This window comes from Eulemur rufifrons, chromosome 5 (genome assembly GCF_041146395.1).
Source record: "Eulemur rufifrons isolate Redbay chromosome 5, OSU_ERuf_1, whole genome shotgun sequence".
Taxonomy (NCBI): domain Eukaryota; kingdom Metazoa; phylum Chordata; class Mammalia; order Primates; family Lemuridae; genus Eulemur; species Eulemur rufifrons.
Genome location: NC_090987.1, coordinates 4,260,007 through 4,271,047, shown reverse-complemented (window position 1 = coordinate 4,271,047; position 11,041 = coordinate 4,260,007). Strand labels below are relative to the sequence as shown.

At 34.5% G+C, this 11,041-nt stretch overlaps 1 non-coding gene across 1 annotated transcript; it reads left to right on the top strand.

Annotated features, from left to right (window-relative positions):
* Positions 1 to 405: 405 nt before the first annotated feature.
* On the top strand, positions 406 to 547 carry LOC138383575 (U4 spliceosomal RNA). Its single transcript, XR_011233631.1, has one exon. It is a non-coding gene; the product is annotated as a U4 spliceosomal RNA (small nuclear RNA).
* The last annotated feature ends 10,494 nt before the right edge of the window (positions 548 to 11,041 follow it).

Here is an 11,041-nt window from a genome sequence, read left to right as displayed (position 1 = left end):
TGCCACTTGGTACCTAGTAAGAACCTTATCTTTACAATCTATGATTTAAAAAAATCCAGGCCTTTTAAAAGTATGCTCACCTGAATGTGCTATATTCACATTTTTTGCACCAAATCACTTATTACAAAAAATATAATTTCTTATAAACTCAGTAGGCTCAAACTTTAGATACACTCAATAAGTGAGAGTCATATTAAAAATAAACAGTGAAATGTATTCTTTAGATTATGAACTTTTAAAAATATAGTCAAATATAATAATAGCCAATATTATTATCAACTTACTTAATCCCTTAGTTTCATTCTAGATATTAGTAAGCTTATTGTTGCTCTTTCCACTTACACGATGTCAAAATCCTTTTGCGTATGTGGGTGTAATCCACCTCAGGCAAAACTAATGTTTACAAGCTTTGCGCAGTGGCAGTATCATAGCCAATGAGGTTTATCCGAGGAGCGATTATTGCTAATTGAAAACTTTTCCCAATACCCCGCCATGACAAACTTGAAATATAGTTGGCATTGGCAATCTTTGACAATCTCTACGGAGACTGACAATAAAAAAAAAAAAGAAGAAGAAGAGAAAAGAAAAGAAAAGCAATGTATACAATTCTTCTTATCCCAAAAGCAATATTGACCAGTAGAAGCAATTTGGGTAAAGCATTCATCTTATCATTTCTACAGGCTTTTTTGCACATGTTAATTATTTCTCTAACGCCTGCTATCTTTTATTTTCCACAATCAACTGGGTAGAATTAAATAAACTTATTGTAATATATATTGCAATAAATTATATATACAACTAAATATACAAATCTATATATTTAATGTCAAGCATGTTCCACCCAATGATGATTCTCTTTATTTTAGAAAAGAACCACTGCACCTATACTGGTAACATCAGAGTTTGGATTAGGACACAGGGCAGATCTACTAGCTGTGTACTCTGGGCTTAGTCAGAAAACCAGAATTTCTATAGCATAAGAATAAGGAATTTAATAAAGGCATTAGGGCTTCCACAAGTGCAGGAGGAGATGCGGTAGTAAAGGTCTGGATGGTAGCAGCTGAAGGACTAGGACATGGTCAGTAAGGACAGGGACTGGGGAGAAGCCAGAGTTCTCTGAGAGGTCAGAGCCTCCCCCTCTGGCCACCGCAGTTAAGGACCAGAGGATGTAGACTCATCTAAGAAGCTGCTGCATCTTTCCACCATGACATTCTGAGAAGAATGACTTCCATTCCATCCATTCCTCCTTCCAAATCCTTTCACTGACCAGCTGTAACACTTAGAGAGAGAGAGAAGGCAGATTGTAGAGAGTGTTGGCAGAGCTTTTTAAAAAACAGACACTCCAACATAATTCCTATAAAGAGAAACAAGATAAATAATTCCGTGTTGACAGGAAAAATAGTTTTCATAGAATTGAGGATGCATGCATATTATAGATTTCTTTTTCTCTAAATGGTTTTGAATCCTGTGATGGTTAATTTTAGGTGTCAACTTGACTGGATTAAGTGATACCAAGACAGCTGGTAAAGCATTTTTTTTCTGGGTGTCTGTGAGGGTCTTTCTGGGAGAGATTGGTATTTGAATCAATGGACTGAGTGGGGAAGATCTGGGCTCACCTGATGTAGGCGGGCACCATCCAATTGGCTGAGGGCCTGGGTAGAACAAAAAGACAGAGGAAAGTGGATTTTTTTTTCTCCTTCTTCTGGAGCTGGGACACCCATCTTCAACTGCCCTTGGACATCAGAACTCCAGGTTCTCTGACCTTTGGACTCTGGGACTTGCACCAGCAATTTCCCAAATTCTAAGGCCTCAGGCTGAGAGTTACACCATCGGTGTAACTGGTTCTCAGGCTTTCAGACTTGGACTGAGCCCACTACTGGCTTTCCTGGTTCTGCAGCTTGCAGACAGCCATTGTAGGATTTGTCAGCTGCTGTAGTCATGTGAGCCCACTTCCCTAATAAATCCCCTCTTTATCTCTCTCTCTCTTTCTCTCTCTGTGTCCTATTGATTCTGTTTCTCTGGAGAATGATGACTTACACAGATTTTTTTTTTTTTTTTTTTTTTTTTTTTTACCATAAGTCATATAATGTCACTGAGCATAAATTCCCTTGGGACAAACATGGGCTATTTTTACTTACCTTATAATGTGTTTATAAGGATTGAATTAGATAATGTATAGCAAACATTAGCACATTTCAGGTGCTCAATACATTCAGTAATCATTTTGGTAGAAAATGAATTTGTCCTTAGGGTCTAGGTGCCCAATTCATTAATTCTGTGAACTGAATATATCAGTTGACTTCTTTAACACTCAGTTTACTTACCCATAAATGGAGAATGTAACAATATCTTCGTCTAGATTACAGTCAAGATACAATGAAACAAGACAGTGTATGTCCAAGAATCTTCTTTACGGTTAGCTTTGTCTTATTTTGTAGCAACATGTCATTCTCACCATCAATGCTTACTCCCAGACATTAGAAAACTGAGGTGTCTGTTGCTGACAACCAGACCTTCCTAGCAGCTGTGTGAATCATTTGCCTTTTCTGTGACCGGGCAGCTCCAGCCTCTGCCGGGCTGCACCTACCTGACCATCAGTGATATTGAGAGCGACCCACGAAAAAACAAGGGCAGAAAGTCAGGTTCTAAAGGAGGCTAGCTGTGATTGTATTGTGGTTTTTTAATAAGCTTCCAAAATATTTTCTTGAGTAGTCCTTAGATGTGTCTTTTCAGAACTTGACAAGAAGATTGAGCTGTCAATTTACAAAGTATTACACTGAAAAATGTAATAACATCTGAGTCTCAAATCAGACTTTAAAAAATCACATATCTTACTGAGGACAAACATTTACCAATAATTCAAAGTACAGGGGTGATTATGAGACGCAGGCCAAGCAGGTGGAAGGATGGATTGCAGACGCAACTCTCAAGCTCTGTTACCGTTGCATCAGTACCGCTCTGACCTGGCAAGGGAGCTCTCTAACTGGTGCATACGGGACATCACAAGAGGAGACATTTCAGTTACAAAATATTATCATTTTTACTCAGGTAGCCACGTGCTGGCTCTGCCAATTTTAGCAGATCTTGTGCTATAAATCTGTGAATTATACATTCATTCATTTACCATAACTAACCTGGACAGACCACGTACATTTTGCTAAAAGCATTTCATACATTAAGATTCTCCACTATTTTTCTACAGAATCTACTATCAGGAATTCCTAATAGCATGTTTTCAGGAGAAATGAGTGTTTTCTTGTTTTGTTTTGGTTTTTTTTTTTTTCTTTTTCTTTTTATCCTGGTCTCTTATCTCTCTCTGGGATTGCTGGAGTAGGTAGGAAGGGTGAGTTTCAGATTAGTGGCTACCACTTTGCTTCCCACCTACTTAACCTAGTGAATGGCTAAATCAATGAGAAGCTTTATGATATCATGGTTAAGACTATAGATTCTGTACCCACATTTCCAAGCCTTACAATTTACTAGTTACATGATCTTGGAAAAGTTATCTAACTTTTTTGGGATTCATTTTCTCATTTGTATACCAAAGTGGGTAATAAGTACTTTATCAGATTATCTTAAGGATTAACTGGATAAATACCTGTAGAGTAGTTAGAACTGTGCCTCTTGCAAACCGAATATTCAATAATAGCTACTTATTTTTAATACTTTGGTGCAGGGCTGACTGTTTTGCTGGTTGTCTATCTTTTGAGATCAAGCCCATTCTTCTTTTTGTGCCTTCAGAATTAGCAAAATTTGCTAGATGTACTAGGAAAATAAAAATACATACATGTTAATATTCTGTAAGAATCCAGATTTGAGAAGTGCTAAGAATAGTATTGTATGAAATAAGTTTAATCATGACAAGCTATAGTTTCATCTGATTAAGCTAGAAAAATGAATCTTTTCCTACGTTTAATCACAGGCTGTAGGAAATCACAATTTAAACAGACCACAGACTGAGTCATAATCACTCCGTTCTCCTATCAGCCACAGCTTAAGATAAAAGTTTGATGATGGTTGCCTTAAATAGGTTAAAATCCTTTATCATCAGGTTTTTAGATTTAAAGTCATTCCCTGTGAAAAATTGAGGTTATATATTTTTAATTTTCCAAGCTCTGTGGCTGGTTAGTTAGAAGTTAAGTTGCTAATCCTCCTAGGAGAGGCTCTGAACTTCTGATACATCAAAGTAGGGTCTCTATGCTCTCTTTCAAGTCATCAGTGGTACCATACTGGACAACCATTTTGGACAGTGTTTTATTCATAGAGAATAAAGTTACATTTAGAGGCAATTTAAAATTGATTATGGTCAATATACATAAATTAAGAAGTTGCCTAGAGCTGACTAGGTAAGAAATATCAATTAAAAAGATAGTCCTCTTTCATTTCAATGTCATTTCAATGTGGTTGATATGTTTCTGTGAAATCCCCATGAGAATTGAGGACTACCCACTCTATGAAAACAGAATGTCTGCTAATTATAAACACTGGGATTTTAGCCATATAAAATTTAATATTTCATTGTATAGAACTAGTAACCAACCCAGAAATAATCCAGTGAAATCCTTCTTTCCAGTGGGAAATTTGATTAGGGAAAGTTGTCATCAATTAAGCAAAAGCATCTCAAAGAAGAATTTTTAAAAGTCCTTAGGAAGGAAAAAAAATCCAGTTAAAATTCATCATAATCCTTTGGTCAGTGAAACAGAAAACAGTTTTACTAGATACCTCAACAGAGGGATTGTGACAAAGAGAATCAATTTCGAAGGTGTCAGAGTGCTGAAAAACAAAAGCAATGTGGAGGTAACACAGAGGTAATAAACTGAGCAGAAAATATCTATATATTTTGTAAAAATCTCAATATAGTTGGGAGGAAAACTTTGCCTATATAAAAGGAGTAGAACAAGAAAGTATTTTCTTTTCCGTATATTAACATTTCATAAAGTACTTTTAATATTATCAGTTAATATGGGTTAATTAAACTTTTTTAAAAAACGTAAAGGTTATCCTTATAGATAGTTGGGCGAATACATTGTATAAAAATGTTCTCATAGGGTACATCTTAGCAATAATTATCTATTTAGAAAAACTCCCTTTAAAACTCAATATTTTTTAAAAAATGAAACTTTTATTCATAAAGATATTGTATATGAGAGGCTAAAAATCTAGAATGTGTCATGGTTTCTAAATATACTGAATTCATATCTGCTTCAAGCAATTTATTTTAAATGTTACTGGTATTGCCCTTTAAAACTTCCCAATTTTTGTATTTTGAGTGTGATTTTGTTTAGGAAACACAACCTACTAATAATTTTTTAAGTGAGAAAGAGATATATCTGAGTATATGTATGTATATTAACTTTTTATTAAAATATAATTTACAAACAATGAAATTCATTTTGGTGTGCCCATTCAGTGAGTCTTGACAGATATATATTATCATGAAATCACAACCACAATCAACATCTCCACCCAAATTCCCTCATATTCTTTGAGGTCACCAGTTCCTGACAACTGATCTGCACCAAGAGACATCACCTCCTGTATTAGTTATCTCGTGCTGCCTAACAAACCACCCCAAAGCTAAGCAGCATAAAACAGCACACATGCATGATCTCACTGTTTCTGTGGATGGAATCCCGGCGTGCCTTAGGTCAACAACATTTCTTTCTTTTAGTAGAAATCATAGAAATTTTTATCAACACTGAGATCTGAGAATTGTCACTTTTAAAAACAATTTTATACTTCAATGAAATTAAAATGCCTCAATGACCTATAGGTTTACTATATGCTAGTGTCATCATGTTCCATATTTTATGACTTACCTGGTAAGAGGTACCACATTTAATTAAAATAATTAAATATATTGCTCATGTCCCCCCCATCCTCCCCAGTCAGAGCTTCAAGTGTGTCCATTCCCCAGACAGTGCACATCGCACTCATCATGTAGGTATGAACTTTTGTACCCCCATAATAAGCTGAAATAAAATTAAAAAAATCAAATATAAGCATAAAGGTAACTAAATAATATAGTTCATGAATGTTAATGAAAATTATTATTCTCCATTTGTGTACTATCAATAAAAAGGCACATATTTGGAATTTTACAAGTCATAATAAATAGCACATATGATAGAAAAATGCTGACAAAATGTCACTTTGTGTTCTTTAAAGCTGATGATTTATTCTATTCCTTTTTTGAGTATCATCTAAATGGTCCGTATGTTGAAAGATTTTCTTTTCATCACTGAGGCAGGCACTGGATCTTTGCACTTATCTCATTTTCTTCCAACAATAAAAATAAGTGAAACATAATTTAATGTACCCACATATCAAGAGAATTTGTTCAGGACAACTTGAACATTTTAGCCAAAAATTATCAAAATTGAATGTTCCTTACCTGGGAATATTTAAAAGCTTGCATTAAGAAATATAATAACTTTGTTCTTACCTTGAAGAGTTGCAAGTCAGTCCAAGCATGCTATTTATAATTATGTGGCAGTGACCAAGAAGTGCATTGATTTGTCATGAACTAATTGGCTGAAAATTCTGCCTGAGGAATTGTGGTCTATTTTCATGTAATAAATCCATAGACACTATTTTTCTTTATTTGCCTCTTTCACACAGGCATGCCGGTACTAGGCACAGAATAGGCACTCAGACAATGTACAGCCATTGAGTATGATGCTGATGATTATGTAATTAGAGCAGCACCAAGGACAATACCACACGTACACATCTTGGAGAAGATGGCAGTGACGATCTTTACTCTACACTATGCAAAATAGTTAAAAATTAGCCAAACAAAAATGTTACTGCCATGGATTATTACATATAGTCAGGAATATGATAAAATTATCAACATTTCTTGATATGAAAAAATAATTAATGTAGCTATTCAAACTGAAGGAAAAAAAAAAAGCCCTAGGCTACTGTTATTTTAAAGGAGTTCAAATAAAGGAATGGGGAGACAGGAAAGAAAAAAGGATGGAGGGAGGGAGGGAGGAGAAAGTGTGGGAGGAGGAAGATTTTCTTATCTTTAGTTTGAATATAATTACTGTAATCTAAATATGGCAACACCAATTGGCAGTTCATTAGAACCTATATAATCTAGTCAAAAATACAGATTAAAAATGATTGGCATTTTTTTCGTTATAAAAATATTTTTGAACCTGTAAAGAATTTATATTTAATGGTTTAATTTTTATTCTACTTCAACCAGTCAAGAAATGTTCTCCTTTCTTATTTATCCTCCAGTAGCTGGTGATTCTGTTTTGCACTTTCCTAAAGCCTAAAAGAGTGTATACTTTGCTTAGTGCACATTTTATACTTGTTATTTTGTTAAGATGAGAAACAATTTTAATTGTGCCAAGACATGTCTTGCCTTTATAGTTGGAATGTTAGAGCATAGAATCAAAATCATTTTGATTTTAATTAATAATTGGGAACATCCTGAACTTCCTCTCCCCTTTTTATAATTATTTAGATGCCGTTGTCAGTGGTATTTATAAAAATAGATTCATGGAAGTAATAGAATACAGAGTACCAGGTTTATAGGTTAAATAAATTCATAATATTTTAGGCATCATTTCTTAAAATATTATTTTTTCATTTTTAAATAATAAATGATGAATAAATAAAAGTGAATGGGAAATTACTTAAAACTAGATTATCAGGATAATAGAGAATAAAATGTGTATAGATTATCATTCTCATTTTGAGTGAAAATGAAAGACATGGTTTTCAAAATAGCAATTTCCTATTTTTTTGTTATAATTCCCTGGGATTCTGGAGTTTGCATACCACCAATCAGACCTATCTGTCTTGATAATATAATCAACAAAATATTATGCAAGGGCTATAAAAGCTACTTACTGGGGTTCTCAGAAACTTTTATGTTATAATGATCATTTCTCTATGATTTGAACAACCTATTGGCTAAGAAATTATCTGACCACACTATAAATAAAAATAGTGATTATACCATAATATTAATTTGGAATTTGGGAATAGCACTGTAGCTGATGTAACTTACAAAATTGCAGATATTTTAAGGAAATATAACTGTACACTTATTTTTTTTATTTCAAAGTATTTCAGGGGTACAACTATTTCTGGTTACATTTATCAATTTTGCTATGCTTGAGTCAGGGTTGTAAGTGTGCCCATCACCCAGATAGTGTGCATTTTACCAGTTTGATAGGTTTTCACTCACCCCCTTGTCCCCTCTCCCTGCTGCTTGACTTCCACTGAGTTTTATTTCCCTCTATGCACATGTGTACTCATCAGTTAGTTCCAGTTTAATAGTGAGCACACGGGGTGTTTGTTTTTTCATTCTTTAGATACTTTACTTAGGATAATGGTCTCCAGTTCCATCCAAATTGTTGCAAAAGGCCATAATTCATCCTTCTTCTTGGCTGAATAGTATTACTGTACAATTATTAAATGCATAGGGTAACAATGCTGATAAGAAGGGAAAAAACTGTAAGTGTAAAGCTTCTTTTAAGTATTTAAATCAATAAATAAAACATAATTTTTGTACACCCTCTGTCATTCAATTCATATTATGAATTTGATTTTTTTTTTTTTTTAAGAGACGGGGTCTTGCTCTGTCTCCCAGGCTGGAGTGTAGTGGTGCGATCATAGCTCACTGCAGCCTCGGACTCCTGGGCTCATGAGATCCTCCTGCTTTGGCCTCCCAAAGTGCTGGGATTACAGTCGTGAGCCACTGTGCTTCGTTGAATTTGATTTTTAACAATTATATATTATGATGACACATAATTAGAACAATAATAATGGCTCTATTTTCTCCAACTAGATGAACAGTAACCACATTCTGTTTGAGAGCTTAAAAAGTTATTGTTATATAACTGCAAAATACTACAAAAATGAAAATAAATTAGGACACAATTTTAGATGGTCATATTTTACAAAATTCATATTCTGTGGTTTATAGTTTAATATAATAAGAGAATAACAATTAATTTTTTAAATGGATCCCCTCTCTGTTTCTCTAAGTTAATTGTTTCTGATTTAATACTTTACTTTTCAGATGCAGTTATCTAAAAATAGATCCATAAGAAAGACTGAAAATATATCTGTCTGTCTTTGTATGGGGACTTTAAATGTATTTACTTACAAAAGGAAATGAAAACCAAATTATTCCAGATGTGAATACCAACTAAAATTATACAATTTTCTGTGCCATTTCAAAAATTGTCTTCTAACTTTATATTTAAATTTTGGCTAGGCCGGGCGCGGTGGCTCACGCCTGTAATCCTAGCACTCTGGGAGGCCGAGGTGGGTGGATCGTTTGAGCTCAGGAGTTCGAGACCAGCCTGAGCAAGAGCGAGACCCCATCTCTACTAAAAAAAAATAGAAAGAAATTATATGGACAGCTAAAAATATATATAGAAAAAATTAGCCGGGCATGGTGGTGCATGCCTGTAGTCCCAGCTACTCGGGAGGCTGAGGCAGTAGGATCGCTTGAGCCCAGGAGTTTGAGGTTGCTGTGAGCTAGGCTGACGCCACGGCACTCACTCTAGCCGGGGCAACAGAGTGAGACTCTGTCTCAAAAAAAAAAAAAAAAAAAAAAAAAAAAAAAATTTTGGCTAAATAAGCTCCAGAAAATGCCATCAATTTTCCTCATTTATGGAAAACCATATAAGCAAAAATATACCTTAAATATAAGTGTGGGTAATAGAAAAGAGTTCAAAAAAGCATCTGAAATTATTACAACTGTGGACACTATTTCTATTATTAACACATATAGAAGTATTGAACTTCTCTGCAATGACAATTGCTTACAAATGGATATCATGCCTTGGATAATATTTGTATTTCTTCCTTGCCATTTCATTCTCTCTCAGCCAAGAAAAATATGGATGTATATACCACCAACGAGATAGGGCTACAAATGGAAAAATAGATCAATTTAGATAAAGGTTAAATTCATATACAAAGTAGTATCACTAATAAATATAATGCAGGTGTGTTAGGATGGAGCTCCTGTGACAAAGAAACTTAATTATGTTTATGCAGTTTTTTCACTCATCTGTTCACTACCACTTATGTATAATGCCCCTAGTTATTTTGAAGGATAACCAGATTGGTCAGTCCTGATGTCTGCCTTCAAACATATATTCTAGAAATTAGCAGTTCTCATATCCACATTATTAATAGCATATCTGTGTTGGTGTATCTTCTGGTAGATTATCCCCATTTGTAGGGTGGAATATTAAGAGCTAACAGACAATATCTGATCCTTGCTTCTTCCCACCTTACTAAAGGTGTTTGTTATGTTTCTGCCATCTGGTCTTAATAATCTCTTAGAAAGTGATATTGGCTGATTTGTGTCTTTTAAAGGTGAGGTCTTTTCCTGATTTGCTGAAAGCTATCAGGATCACAGAGATGGAACATTTGTTTTTACCAGGAATGCCTGGTTCACAGATACATAAAAAGTACAACAAACAAGGGACATTTTTTTTCTCCATTCTGTAGTGCAAACCAGTAAAACACCAGTGTAAATACTACGGCCCTCACTGTGGCAACACTGATCTCAGGTGGCGTTTTTATGCATATCATCTCCAATTCTTGCAGACACTTTCTTCCTTAGGTATAGCTTTATCCATTTTACAGATAAAGAGGTGAAACTCAGAGGATTATCAAAGAACTTTTTAAAGAGCACATAAATACAATGAAATGAAACTAGAATTTGAATTCGACCTTTTGAAAATCTATTTTCACTGCAGTATACCACATTTTATATGACAATTTTAGTTACGAAACTGCACTTACCTACACAAATGTCTGTTTGCTTATTCACATGCTATTATGTGAATTTATGCCAAACAATTATCTGTGATTGAAAAACAGGATTTGCTTTCAAGTGTTGCTATTTCTGTGCATACTTGATGACGAGGGCTTTTGGGGTTACTTAGGAGCTCCAGCGTTCAATGTTGTTCATAGATGATGAATAGCACTTCAATAAGATGATGCAATATGATAAACACTGGAGGAAAATTCATTCAGATGAAGTAAAGATCAG